Source organism: Lissotriton vulgaris, chromosome 1_1 (genome assembly GCF_964263255.1).
Source record: "Lissotriton vulgaris chromosome 1_1, aLisVul1.2, whole genome shotgun sequence".
Classification (NCBI taxonomy): domain Eukaryota; kingdom Metazoa; phylum Chordata; class Amphibia; order Caudata; family Salamandridae; genus Lissotriton; species Lissotriton vulgaris.
This window is the reverse complement of record NC_141685.1, coordinates 1,613,740,161-1,613,752,761: the sequence shown is the minus strand read 5'-3', so window position 1 is coordinate 1,613,752,761 and position 12,601 is coordinate 1,613,740,161. Positions and strand designations below refer to the sequence as shown.

General features: G+C 45.7%; 1 protein-coding gene across 5 annotated transcripts in view; it reads right to left on the bottom strand.

The window, feature by feature from the left end:
* GOLGB1 (golgin B1) overlaps nt 1–12,601 on the bottom strand; it is a 294,232-nt gene that overhangs the window by 36,047 nt on the left and 245,584 nt on the right. The gene's annotated exons all lie outside the window — the stretch shown is intronic.

Sequence of the window (12,601 nt, the reverse complement as noted above, 5' to 3'; positions counted from 1 at the left end):
AGCAGCCAGTATGCTGCTCAGCCCACTCTCAACTGTCCATTTGCTCACATAGTCCCAACATTCCTAATGGCACCATCACTACAACATTCTAGTGACTGGGAAAGTGGTGGAAAGGATATGCCAATAACATGGACAATATATTGGGATACTTCAGACTTGTAGTAAAATCCTTCCATAAGGAAGGTCATTCACTTTTTTTTCTAAGCAACTGAAAGCAGAAATGCACTACCTTCCTTCAGTCTGCACACTGAGGCTATAGTGCCTATCAGCAACAGAGTATTTAGTGTACCTAACAGAAACAAACATACTATATAGAAAAAGCCCACAAATGCCGTTTCTTAGATTAAAATGGTGCACAAAACATTTTAAGTTTATTATCCACTACAGTTCTGTCACTTCTTTAATAAACGATTGAGTTTGTTTTCAGCGAGCTGACTGCCAGTTAGCGCGTCATCCTCAATTCATCTTACCTAAACGTGAACTGTTCTTATGTACCACACAAAAAAGTCCTGGATCAGTGATATATGTTTTTTTCTATATGGTCCTCTGAGAAAGCACTCTATAAAGGGTAGTACAAAACTACATTACATGAAATAGGTAATTGGCTTCAAAGCAATGGTGCCCGAAATGGAACACCAGTTTCACCCTAGGTGACAAGGTTAACTAAACCTAGTACAGACAGGAGAACTAGATTCTTGGATCTGAGCAACCACCTAGGAGTGTATTGACTAGCTATGTCAGAGCTTCGCTTGACTGAACAGTGAGAGTAAGACATGTTAAATTGAACCTATTCTCTTTGCCCTCGGAATCTAGTGTAAGACTCCCTCAAAGTTAGAGATATGTCCCAGTTTCCTAAAAATGTTTGCCAAGGTGGCAGCAGTGTTCTGCCCTTCTCTTCTTACATTCCACTCACAGTCCACTGGATAGACCACCAAAGGAGCTGCTACAGCCATCGATTCAGAAACTGGTAATCACTCACTACTAGACCTCCATGCTTCTTTGAGAGCCATTGCAGGATGATCTTTGTCTGATGCTCTTGGAAGCGCACACGCTACCATAGCCCATATTTGTGTTTCTGTTCATATTAAGAATCAGCATAACCTCTAGATTCCTACCTTTTTTTCTTCCTAGGCAATAATTTCCCAAAGAACTCAGCAAAAGAATTCACTAGGTAAGAATAACTTGTCTCAAGTAAGTAATCTTTATTGACTGTACGATTAATTAAAATCTTTACAATATAAAACACATGAACAACCCCCCCCACCCGGGGAGCCCTTCGCCCAATAAAACCCTATGTCGAACTTTAAAAATAACATGACATGTATTTTTACTACTTTATGTCCATTAAAAACTACTAAAAAATATAAGAGAAAAGGAAATACTAGGAATTGTTTTTTGTTTAGTCCATATCTTTCCGCCTTCGAGAAATTAGAGCTTTTGTGGTAGTTCAGCATGAATGTTCGAGACAAGATTCCAGCTGGCTGTCAAAGTGTTCTTCGTGGGGCCCTAGGCCAACCCTGCTTTGTATTTTAAGTCCTGTGATCGCACTTACTTTACATGCTAAATTAACCATCAGCAAGTGTGATTGGGGATTCCAGATGGTGTACCTTACGCTATATCAGGACTGTTGTGGACTGTGGCCTTTTGGTGGTGCTCAAGTGCCTTTCTGACTTGGTGGATAAACTTGCCAAACTTGGCTAGTAGGCAGGTCGTGGTTACCGAAAAGCACCAATCCAAGGCCTCTCTACAGGTTCTGTAGCCTTGGGTCCATAGGGCCGGGCACAACAGACGATGTCGATCGCTGTCCAGCTTGGTACAGCAGCACAAAAGATGCAACCAGGATTCTCTGCGGTAGTTGCATAGCCGGCAGGCGATGGCACCATCCGTACGTGCCCATTTTGGGTTAAAGTCCACAATCCTGAGGTCCAGAAGGCATAGATACAGAATTTTCTTTCTCGCTTGAATTGATAGCGAGTCTTGCAAGTATGGTTGAGGTTTTCCTGGGATGTAAGACTTATCCAGGGCCAGGGTTGATGTGTTGTGCCGTAGTGAAAAGCAGTCAAGCTCAAATGAGATGATCTGGACTTGGCGCTTTACGGTTTGTGCCCAGGCTGAATTGGGGATTTCAGGGAGGGGTAAGCTCTTGCCCTCGATTTTCAGTGAGGCGATACCTTTTTCCACCATGGTATGCCACGGGGAGCCCGCTTGTCCAAAAATTATTTTTAGAAAGTGTTTAAGGTTGTTTTCGGGCACTCTCAGCACTCTGATGTAATATTTTAACAAGTCCCCCTGTAGTATCAGCTCTGGGCTTTTCAAGCCTATTTCCAGCATTAGCCTGTCTTTAAGGTGCTGTTGAGTAGGATCTCAGTGCTAGCCGTGTTTAGTCTCAGTCTGCTGGTTACTATCCCAGTTCCAATCAGGCAATCAGCTGGCAAGAGTTTGGACTTACAAATCTGCTCTTCTAAACTGAAGCAAAGCTGGGTGTCATTTCCACAGCGTGCTCATCCTTCCATAGTGTTGGAAATCAGGCAATCACGGGTCCATGGAGATATTAGATAATGCTACCAAACATACAAAACTCTGCAGCAGCACACAACTAGAATCTGGTGCAACTGGCCCACTACCACCATCCAAGTTTTTATGGGTGGAAATGACTGAATATAGCTCAGGCCACGAGGCTTGTCCACCATCAGAATTTCCAAAACGCAAAAAAAAGGAAATGGAGAAATGCACTGTGCTGAAGGCCACAGATCAGTCAAACAGAATCAACAAGTTAGTTACTGACCTGTAATCCTAGTTCTCTTCCAGGGGTATCCTCATCAAAGTCATAAGCACTAGAATATTCCTGCCCATGCGCGGGACCCCGGACACACAATCATATATGTGCCCCACATATATGTATCTCTATATATATATATATATATTCACTGAAAAAAAACATAGGTTTCACACCAGTTATAGTTAGGAATTAGCATTTAAAAAACCTATTAAATTGTGTGTGAGTAACTTTTGGATGACTGTCGGTGTGTAACAGGATGTATAGGTGTATCACTACATATGATGAGTGAGTATATGTATGAGTGACTATATAGAACTGTTGGTGAATGAGTGGATGTGTATATAGATGGTGGAATTACTGAATTGGTTGTTGTAACTGGTATGGGTATATCCATTTTTTTGAAAATGTTAGTTTCTATTTTTGAATATGTGTTTCAAGGGTTACATTACACTGAAAGGAGGTCTGTCACTCTGTCACAAGGATGGTGTCATCAGTGATGTCAAGAGTGATGTCACTGACTATGTTATGAGTGATGTAATATGTGACGTCATCAGCAGTGCATACCGACTTTAGCTAAATATAGAAGGTAAGGAAGAATGACGTCTTCCTGCCCCTTCGTAGGGTCAAAATGATTTTCAACACACCATAGGTAGAACCTCTTCCACTTAAAAGCGTAGAACGCTCTTGTGGAGGGCCTCTTAGCCTCTTTCAGAATATGCATGCAATCTTGCGGCAGATTCAAGTGTCCGTATTGTAGGACCTCAGGGGCCATGCTGCCAAGTTCAGGGAGGGAGGGCTGGGATGGAGAATCCTCCCGTCCATCTTGGTCAGCAGGTCCGCTCTGTACGGCAGCCTCCTGTGGGGGAGTACCGATAACTGAAGAAGGTCCGGGTACCACCACTGCTGTGGCCAGTCTGGAGCTATCAGAATCATCCAGATAGATATAATTAAAGAATGTCTATCACTTGATGTTAAGTAAAACAGATCTATGATGACCAACAGGTAAAGCTTAACCATCTACATGTTCTGAAATGTATAATCAAATGATGTCTATTGATTACTGTCAACTAAAATAGATCTAGGGTAACCTACAGGTAAACAGCTAACCACCAACATGTTTTGAAGTGTATAAATATGTAAATAATGTAATGTATAAAATTTCCCATGTATATAAGAAATGTTACGCCCTTACAAAACCATTATACCTTGTCTCAAAACAATTGTAGATGAAATGAATTTCCATCAATATGATGACACAACTATACTGCCCTCAATAACTTGCTATAATTGTAAATAATATGTATGTCTGCCCTTAGTCCACTGTACATAATAAGGTTTTCGCCATTAGAAAACTGTGAGAAATGTAAATACTTTGTATATATGTCTTTTCTAATATATTGTACATAATATGTCTGTGTTTGTAATCTTATCCATATATCTTTTTATTGCTTATAGAACAATAGACGGTCACCTGAAGAAGGCTCAAGAGCCGAAACGCGCGTAGTGGTGTCTACCGCTTTGCCTTCATCACTGTATATATGTTTCATGTCTATTGATTGTGTATTTTCTCTTTTGTATTTTTTAATTCAAGACTATATAAATTTAAACACATAATCACTTATAAAAGCTATATATACAAAAAAATTGTAGAAAACAAAGAAAAAAATAATCAATAACAATAAACAATAAAGCTTTATCAGAAATAATTTGTTTATTGATTTCTGTACATAAGTGGACTTAATATACTGTTCATTCCAGGTTTTTATTTACAAAAAACCACAAACTAAATCATCTAATCATTGTCTGTCACTTGGCTATAGACCTTTCCCAACGCTATCAGAGTCATCTTCATGTTGGATCTGATGAGCCTGGACACCACCTTCGGGATCAGAGGCAGAGGAGGAAGGCGTAAGCAAATGTCTCTGACCAATCCATAAAAAGCGCATTCCCCCTTGTCCCTGGACGGTGGAATCTGGATGCGAAGGCGTGGCATTTTTTGTTTTTGTCGTCTGCAAACAAATCTATTGATGGACGACCCCACTGTTGAAAAATATCTGCCACCACCTCGTCATGCAGCATCCAGTCTGGCTGATCTTCGAAGTGCCGACTGAGTGCGTCTGCTTTGACATTCTGCTCTCCCGGAAGGTGCACTGCCACTATAGAGATGTTTCGAGCCAGAAGCCAGTGCCAGATCGCTTGAGCCTCCAGGGAGAGAAGGCGAGAGCACGTACCACCCTGTTTGTTTAGATTATACATGGTGGTCGGGTTGTCTGTTTGGATCAGGACTGAGTTGGACGTGATCGAAGGCAAAAAAGCTTTCAGAGCAAGATGGACTGCTCGTAGCTCCAACATGTTTATGTGGTAGGACTGTTCTTTCGTGGACCACCGGCCCTGCATTTGAAGGCACCCCATGTGTGCCCCCCGTCCTTGCAGAGATGCATCCGGTATCAACGATTGCACTGGAACTAATTGATGGAAACGGACTCCCACCAACAGATTCTGCGTCCGAGTCCACCACTTGATGGAGGATTTCGCTGCTTGGGAGTGCACGATCCGATCCTCCCAGCGACCCTTTGCTTGGTCCCACTTGTCTTCTAGATCTTGCTGCAACGGTCGCATTCTCAGCCTGGCGTTGGGGATGAGAAATATGCAGGAGACCATCGACCCCAGCAGAGATGCCACTTGTCGGACTGCTGGGCGATCTGTATGAAGCAGAGCCTTGCACTTCTGCTGCATTGAAGAAAGTCTCTCCTCCGAAGGAAACGCTCTTTGGCTTGTATCCAGTCGATCCCAGATAGTGGATCGTCTGTGTGGGCTGTTGTATAGACTTCTCCATGTTGACATGAAGACCTAGTTTGTGTAGTTGCTCTAGACAGACTTGGAAATCGCTCCTTACTTGTTGTGGAGATGGCCCTTTGAGGAGCCAATCATCTAAGTAAGGGTAGACGAACAGACCTTTTCTGTGTAGGGCGGCCACCACCACTGCCTTGCAATTGGGGCAGAATTCAGCTCGAATGGTAAGACATTGTACTGAGAGTGCTTGTCTCCGACCACAAACCGCAGATACTTGTGATGACGTGGAGCAATGGGTATAGGGAAGTACGCATCTTGAAGGTCCACTGAACACATCCAATCTCCTGCTTGCAGATGTGGACATATTTGATGAAGGGCCAACATGCGAAACATCTCCTTCATGATGACTCTGTTCAGCAGGCAAAGGTCCAGGATAGGTCTGAACTTGTGCTCCTGGTCTCTTTTGGGCACAAGAAAGTACCTGGAGTAGACTCCCTTCCCTCGCTGCGCGGAAGGAACCTCTTCTATGGCATTTTTGTTCGCAGAAGGGTTGCCACTTCCTGCAGGACCAACTTTAGTTGGTGAGGACGAGATCTTTTTGGAGGAATGTCCTTTGGAAGCCCACGAAAACGTAGTGCGTATCCATTGCGCAGTATATTGAGCACCCATTGATCTTTTGTGATGCTGCACCACTCTGCCAGATGATGTGAAGCAACTGGAGTGGGCAACGGCGCCAGAGGAAGCTTCTGCTCATGGCTTCCCTGACGATCTGGCAGTGGTAGAAGACTGCTGCTGGTGACCACCTCTACCTCTATTTGATTTACGGCCCTGATATTGCGACTTGCCTTGGTTTTTTCCTTGGGACCATTGAGGGGTTACAACCTTATGCTGGTATCCCTTGCACTGGTTGGGCCTGTATCGACGCTTGAACTCCTTCTTCTTCTCCAAGCCAACGGCTTTGAGGGTGTTGAGTTCCGCCTTCATCCTGCCCATTTCCTCATCTGTATGGGTGCCAAACAGAGAGGAGCCCGAAAACGGGAGATTTAGGATTCTCTGCTACGCATCCGGCTTGAGTGCTGTCAGTCTCAACCAGGAGGATCTCCTGGCGCATACTCCATGGGCATATGAATGCGCCAATAGTGTAGCGCCGTCCGCTGCCGTGCTGATCACTTGGTTGGCAACAAGCAACCCCTCGGTGATGATCTCTTCAAAGTCCTTTTGATCCTCTTTTGGCAGCTTCTCTTTGAAGCGATCCAAGGAGTCCCACAAGACCCTATCATAGCGACCTAATAAGGCTGCAGCACTGGAGACTTTTAATGATGAAGCTGCCGAGCTGCAAATCTTACATCCCCAATAGTCCTGGGACCTACTTTCTTTATCGGGGGGAACCGATGAAGACGCAGCCACAGCATGAGTTTTCCTCACTGCCGCCAGGATAACTGAGGCCGCAGGCAGATCTGTCTTCAAGAAGACAGGGTCTCTGGAGGCCGGCTTGTATTTTTTCAGAATTCGAGCTGGTGAGGCCTTGATCGTAGCTGGCGTCAGGAAAATGTCCATCACCGGTTCAAGAAGCCCAGGAACCAGGGGAAGTAATGGAAGAAACACTGCTCTCTGATGCAAAGTCTCAAAAATCACCGTTGTTGCCACCTGAGGGGTAGACATCTCAATGTTCAGCTTCTGAGCCCCTTTCTGAAGCACATTATGGTAGCTGTTGATGTCATCTATCGGAGACACTCTCGATAAAGGGCTGTCTGATAGGGTAGGGGAATAATCCCTCTTCGATGATCGGGTGGAAGAAGAAAACCACAACGGTGTCCTTCTCCCTCTGCGATGGGAACTATGTCTTCGTTCCCGCGACCTTCCCGTGCGCTCCTCGCGTCTGGGAGAACGCGATCTGTCCATTTCCTGCACCAAGTGTAGTGTGGCTCACTGGTTAGAGGCGGCAGACCCGAGAGCAGAGGACGGCAGAGGACGGCTCGGGACCAGGGTTCGATTCCCGGCGCGGCAGGTTTCTGGACCAGGGTCAGCGGACTCGATAATTCTCTCGCCTCGGTGCCCACTCTGATCAGCGATCACACTCGGCAACTCTGGGCATTAGCTTGCCTCATCTTCACTAACGGGCCACCAGACCGCCGGGGATGCCTGGTCTCACCCTGGAGATACCCATTAAGGGACCATCTCTCAGGGAAGCCAGGAAGGGTTTCGCAGCGGTCGAAGCGCCTTGGGACCCTCCGGGTAAGTAGTGCGCTATATAAATGCCTATATACTAAGAACAGGAGTATAAACCCATCAACCAGTTGGGATTGGGGTATAGGTAGTTGTATATAAAACAATATCCCAAAGGGTGTAAATTCAAAAAACAATAACCAATAACTAATAAGGATATCTATACAGTATTATCCTAAAGGAAAAAATAAGGAGTCAATAATTTTGTTCATGATTGTGCTAAACAAGCATCAGTTTATGATTTTTCAGAAGTTATGAAAGGCAAATTGAGTAAATACAAACAGTTACAGCACTGTGTAAATAAATTAGCCCAAATGGTATGTACAAGGTGCACGAGTGCAGTGAGTGGTGACACTACGGCAGCGCAAGTGACAAAGAATATATACAGCGTGGTCGGCGCAGAGTGCAAAGTGCAGATATATACAGTGAAATTCAATGGTTTCCAATTAATTCAATGTTTTGGTTCAAAGTTCATTTGGGTAAAACCACTGAAGAAGCGCCTAAAGTCTGGCTGTGAAGTCGACGGCGTTTCGATCCTTATCACTATGGATCATCTTCAGGACGGGAAGGGCTGGGTGCAGTGCTGTAAAGGAGTGAGATAATAACGAGGCATTAGTCCTCATGGTAAGGGGGCTGGGTGGTGGGGAACGTCAAGGGGGTGGGGGCAGGATACGGGACAAGGACAGGAGTGAAAGGCTTACCTAGGTCCAGTGAATTCCTGACCAAAGTGAGTAGCCTTGAGATGAATCAGGTAAGGGGAGATCTTGATCGGGGTCCTGGAGCGCTAAAAGAGATTACGCCATTTTTATTCATCTGGGCGGTAACATGGGAAAGGTGCTGGTATAATAGGAAACAGACCTTTACTTACCAACAGAATCTTGGATGGTCCGGGGGGGGGGGGGGAGGGGGGGGGGCACAAGGGCCGTGAGGTGGCGTGAAAACGTCCACTGCGGCGTCACGAAATTCAATTATCTAAGAAGTAGATAGGGATCAGTGGTATCACCCGTAATGTCGGGTCTTTAGGAACAAATTGAAAAAGCCACATGGGTGAGACATGGCGTCTTACCTTCGTGTTGGGAGTGGCGTGTCCAGAAGAAGGAGCAAATCTGCGGAGTTAACGGAAAGCGGGGATAAGTAATTGTGTGGAAAGCAGGGCGAGAGATAAAACGGGGAGCAAGAGTAGCGTCTTACCGTCTTCTCTCTACCCGATAGATCCAATGGCAGCAGTCCGTTGCTATGGTAATCAGCCGTGTGGTTGTATTACCTATATGCCGGTTGGTTCAGGGAGCAGGGAAAGCCCCTTGTTGAGAGAGGGGCCGTGATTGGAGAAAGCCACGGGTGACGTGCGGCGTCCCTAGCTACTCGAGTGAGGGCTGGGAGAGGAAAGTTCATTACGTGCCGCGACTACCTACGCTTTCCCTGCTCCCTGAACCAACCGGCATATAGGTAATACAACCACACGGCTGATTACCATAGCAACGGACTGCTGCCATTGGATCTATCGGGTAGAGAGAAGACGGTAAGACGCTACTCTTGCTCCCCGTTTTATCTCTCGCCCTGCTTTCCACACAATTACTTATCCCCGCTTTCCGTTAACTCCGCAGATTTGCTCCTTCTTCTGGACACGCCACTCCCAACACGAAGGTAAGACGCCATGTCTCACCCATGTGGCTTTTTCAATTTGTTCCTAAAGACCCGACATTACGGGTGATACCACTGATCCCTATCTACTTCTTAGATAATTGAATTTCGTGACGCCGCAGTGGACGTTTTCACGCCACCTCACGGCCCTTGTGCCCCCACCCCCCCGGACCATCCAAGATTCTGTTGGTAAGTAAAGGTCTGTTTCCTATTATACCAGCACCTTTCCCATGTTACCGCCCAGATGAATAAAAATGGCGTAATCTCTTTTAGCGCTCCAGGACCCCGATCAAGATCTCCCCTTACCTGATTCATCTCAAGGCTACTCACTTTGGTCAGGAATTCACTGGACCTAGGTAAGCCTTTCACTCCGGTCCTTGTCCCGTATCCTGCCCCCACCCCCTTGACGTTCCCCACCACCCAGCCCCCTTACCATGAGGACTAATGCCTCGTTATTATCTCACTCCTTTACAGCACTGCACCCAGCCCTTCCCGTCCTGAAGATGATCCATAGTGATACGGATCGAAACGCCGTCGACTTCACAGCCAGACTTTAGGCGCTTCTTCAGTGGTTTTACCCAAATGAACTTTGAACCAAAACATTGAATTAATTGGAAACCATTGAATTTCACTGTATATATCTGCACTTTGCACTCTGCGCCGACCACGCTGTATATATTCTTTGTCACTTGCGCTGCCGTAGTGTCACCACTCACTGCACTCGTGCACCTTGTACATACCATTTGGGCTAATTTATTTACACAGTGCTGTAACTGTTTGTATTTACTCAATTTGCCTTTCATAACTTCTGAAAAATCATAAACTGATGCTTGTTTAGCACAATCATGAACAAAATTATTGACTCCTTATTTTTTCCTTTAGGATAATACTGTATAGATATCCTTATTAGTTATTGGTTATTGTTTTTTGAATTTACACCCTTTGGGATATTGTTTTATATACAAATATAAATGCCTATACATACATACATACCAATCTTTGTAAAGGTGACCTATGGAGGTGACTGGCGTATTCTTGCATCCGCTGTGTTGCTCCTGTATCCTTATTCCAGTGATGCAGGGGGAGGAGCCATCTTGGAGACAAGTGCACAGCAGGAAAAAGCCTCCCTGTGCTGTGATGAAGATCTATGAGTAGGTCTGCTGTAACGCCTTTCTGGAGAGGCAGATCTCGTTGAAGGATGTCTGGAGGAATGAGAGGAAGAATGGCGTGACGCGGATTCTGTTACCAGAACCACCGATCCTTCTCTAGACATCACGGAGGTAGGCCTTGACCTTAGGCGTGCGCCTCTCGAAGTCGGTCCGGAGCTTCTTATCAACGTCGATCTCCAGTCTGTTGTTGGATCCAATCTCGACAAGGCTTCTCTACTTCTGGACGTCGAATGCCTTGTAGATGACGCCTGAACATCCTTTCGTCTCGACGTCGATGAGCCGACGACGGCCGAACGTCGTTGTGCAGATACAGATGAAGGGGCTCTGCTCCTCGACGCCGAACGTCGCCATGTTGACGACGGCGGAGGGCTCTTCTTCCTCGACGACGGCAGAGGGGTGCCGATCCTCGACACCGATCGTCGTCGAGACAACGGAGGAGTTCCAATCCTCGAGGTCGATCGTCGCCGGGTTGACGACGGCGGAGGACTCTTGCCCCTCGACGTCGATGGACTGACGACGACGGAGGGGATCCTGCCCTCAACGCCGAACGTTGTGCTGATGACGGCGGGGTACTTCTACTCCTCGACACCGATCGTCGCCGAGTTGACGATGGCGGAGGGCTTCTGTTCCTCAACGTTGATCCTCGCCGGGTTGTTGACGGCGGAGGACCACGATTCTTCGACGTCGACAACGTATCTGAATGGCGATGTCTTCTCGCCGGCGAGCCAGACGTCGATGGCCTTTTCTTGGAGAAATTACCTACCGGAGGTAGACTTTTCAGCGCCGAGCCCGACGCTGAAGTAGAAGGGTGAGGGATATTGCTTCTGGATGAAGATCTAGCCCTCTTGGAGCTTTTCTTCACCGGTGACCTGCCTCTGGAAGACTTTTCTGCCAGCCCATAAAGACGGATTCTTTCTCTGTCCTTTAAAGTCCTTTTGGCCAGGGTCTGGCAATGAGGACAAGCCTTAGGGTCATGGTCCTTAGGCAAACAAAGAATATAGACCTCATGAGATTCTGAGCTGGCCTTCTTTTTACCAAAGAAAGACAGGGGTCAAAAAGGGATGGCATTTTGAGTGGAAAAACATGCCTAAAATTGTCAAACAAAGACAGAACCGTACTTCAGAAGACGGAAGACGTCGAAGTAAGTCAAAATATTTCAAAAAAGTGAAGATCATTTCTGACTAAAATTAGAAAGAAGTGGAGCTGTGTAACCAAGGTCCTTCCTGAAGGAGCCGGAAAAAACAACTGACCTAACTGTCACCCCTGTGGCATGATTGGAAGCTGGGGGTCATGACTGCTTTAAAGGCACAGTGCCAGTTTATCTCTATGTTGCTATGAGTTAGCTTTTCAGTCTTTTTAGACTATGTTTTTGCAATGCAGCCTGGGAGCTGTATATGCTTTCAGTCCTATGTGAGAGCTTCTTCTGACTGCTAAGCATTAAAACAGATTCAAAACATGTTTTGCTGTTGTTTTTCCCCGTTTCTAATGTATGCTTTTATGATATAATGGGGAGTTCTTACAGGATTATTCAACTCTGGTGTGTATAAGGCTGCAGTTCCTTATTTTATATATATATATATGGAGATACATATATGTGGGGCACATATATGATTGTGTTTCCGGTGTCCCGCGCATGGGTGGGAATATTCTAGTGCTTATGACTATTGATGAGGATCCCCTGGAAGAGAACCATATATTGCTGTTTCTGATTGTTCTACCATCCTGTCCTGACAGAAATGATGGCTCTGCCCTATCACAACAGAACAATCTACCTTCACAACGAAACAATCCGCAGGTGTTATATTTACAAACGTACCGCACAAGACTCTGTGAGGTATCGCTGTTGATATTATGTGTGACCTGCAGGTTAAAAGTTTGAATCCCAGAAAGCCCAACTCAATTTTTCAGCGGATAATAAAGAGAACATTAATACACTGAGATATAGAAATACCTGTTAATACAGCACTTAGAAACAGCAAACATTCTAGGTTGC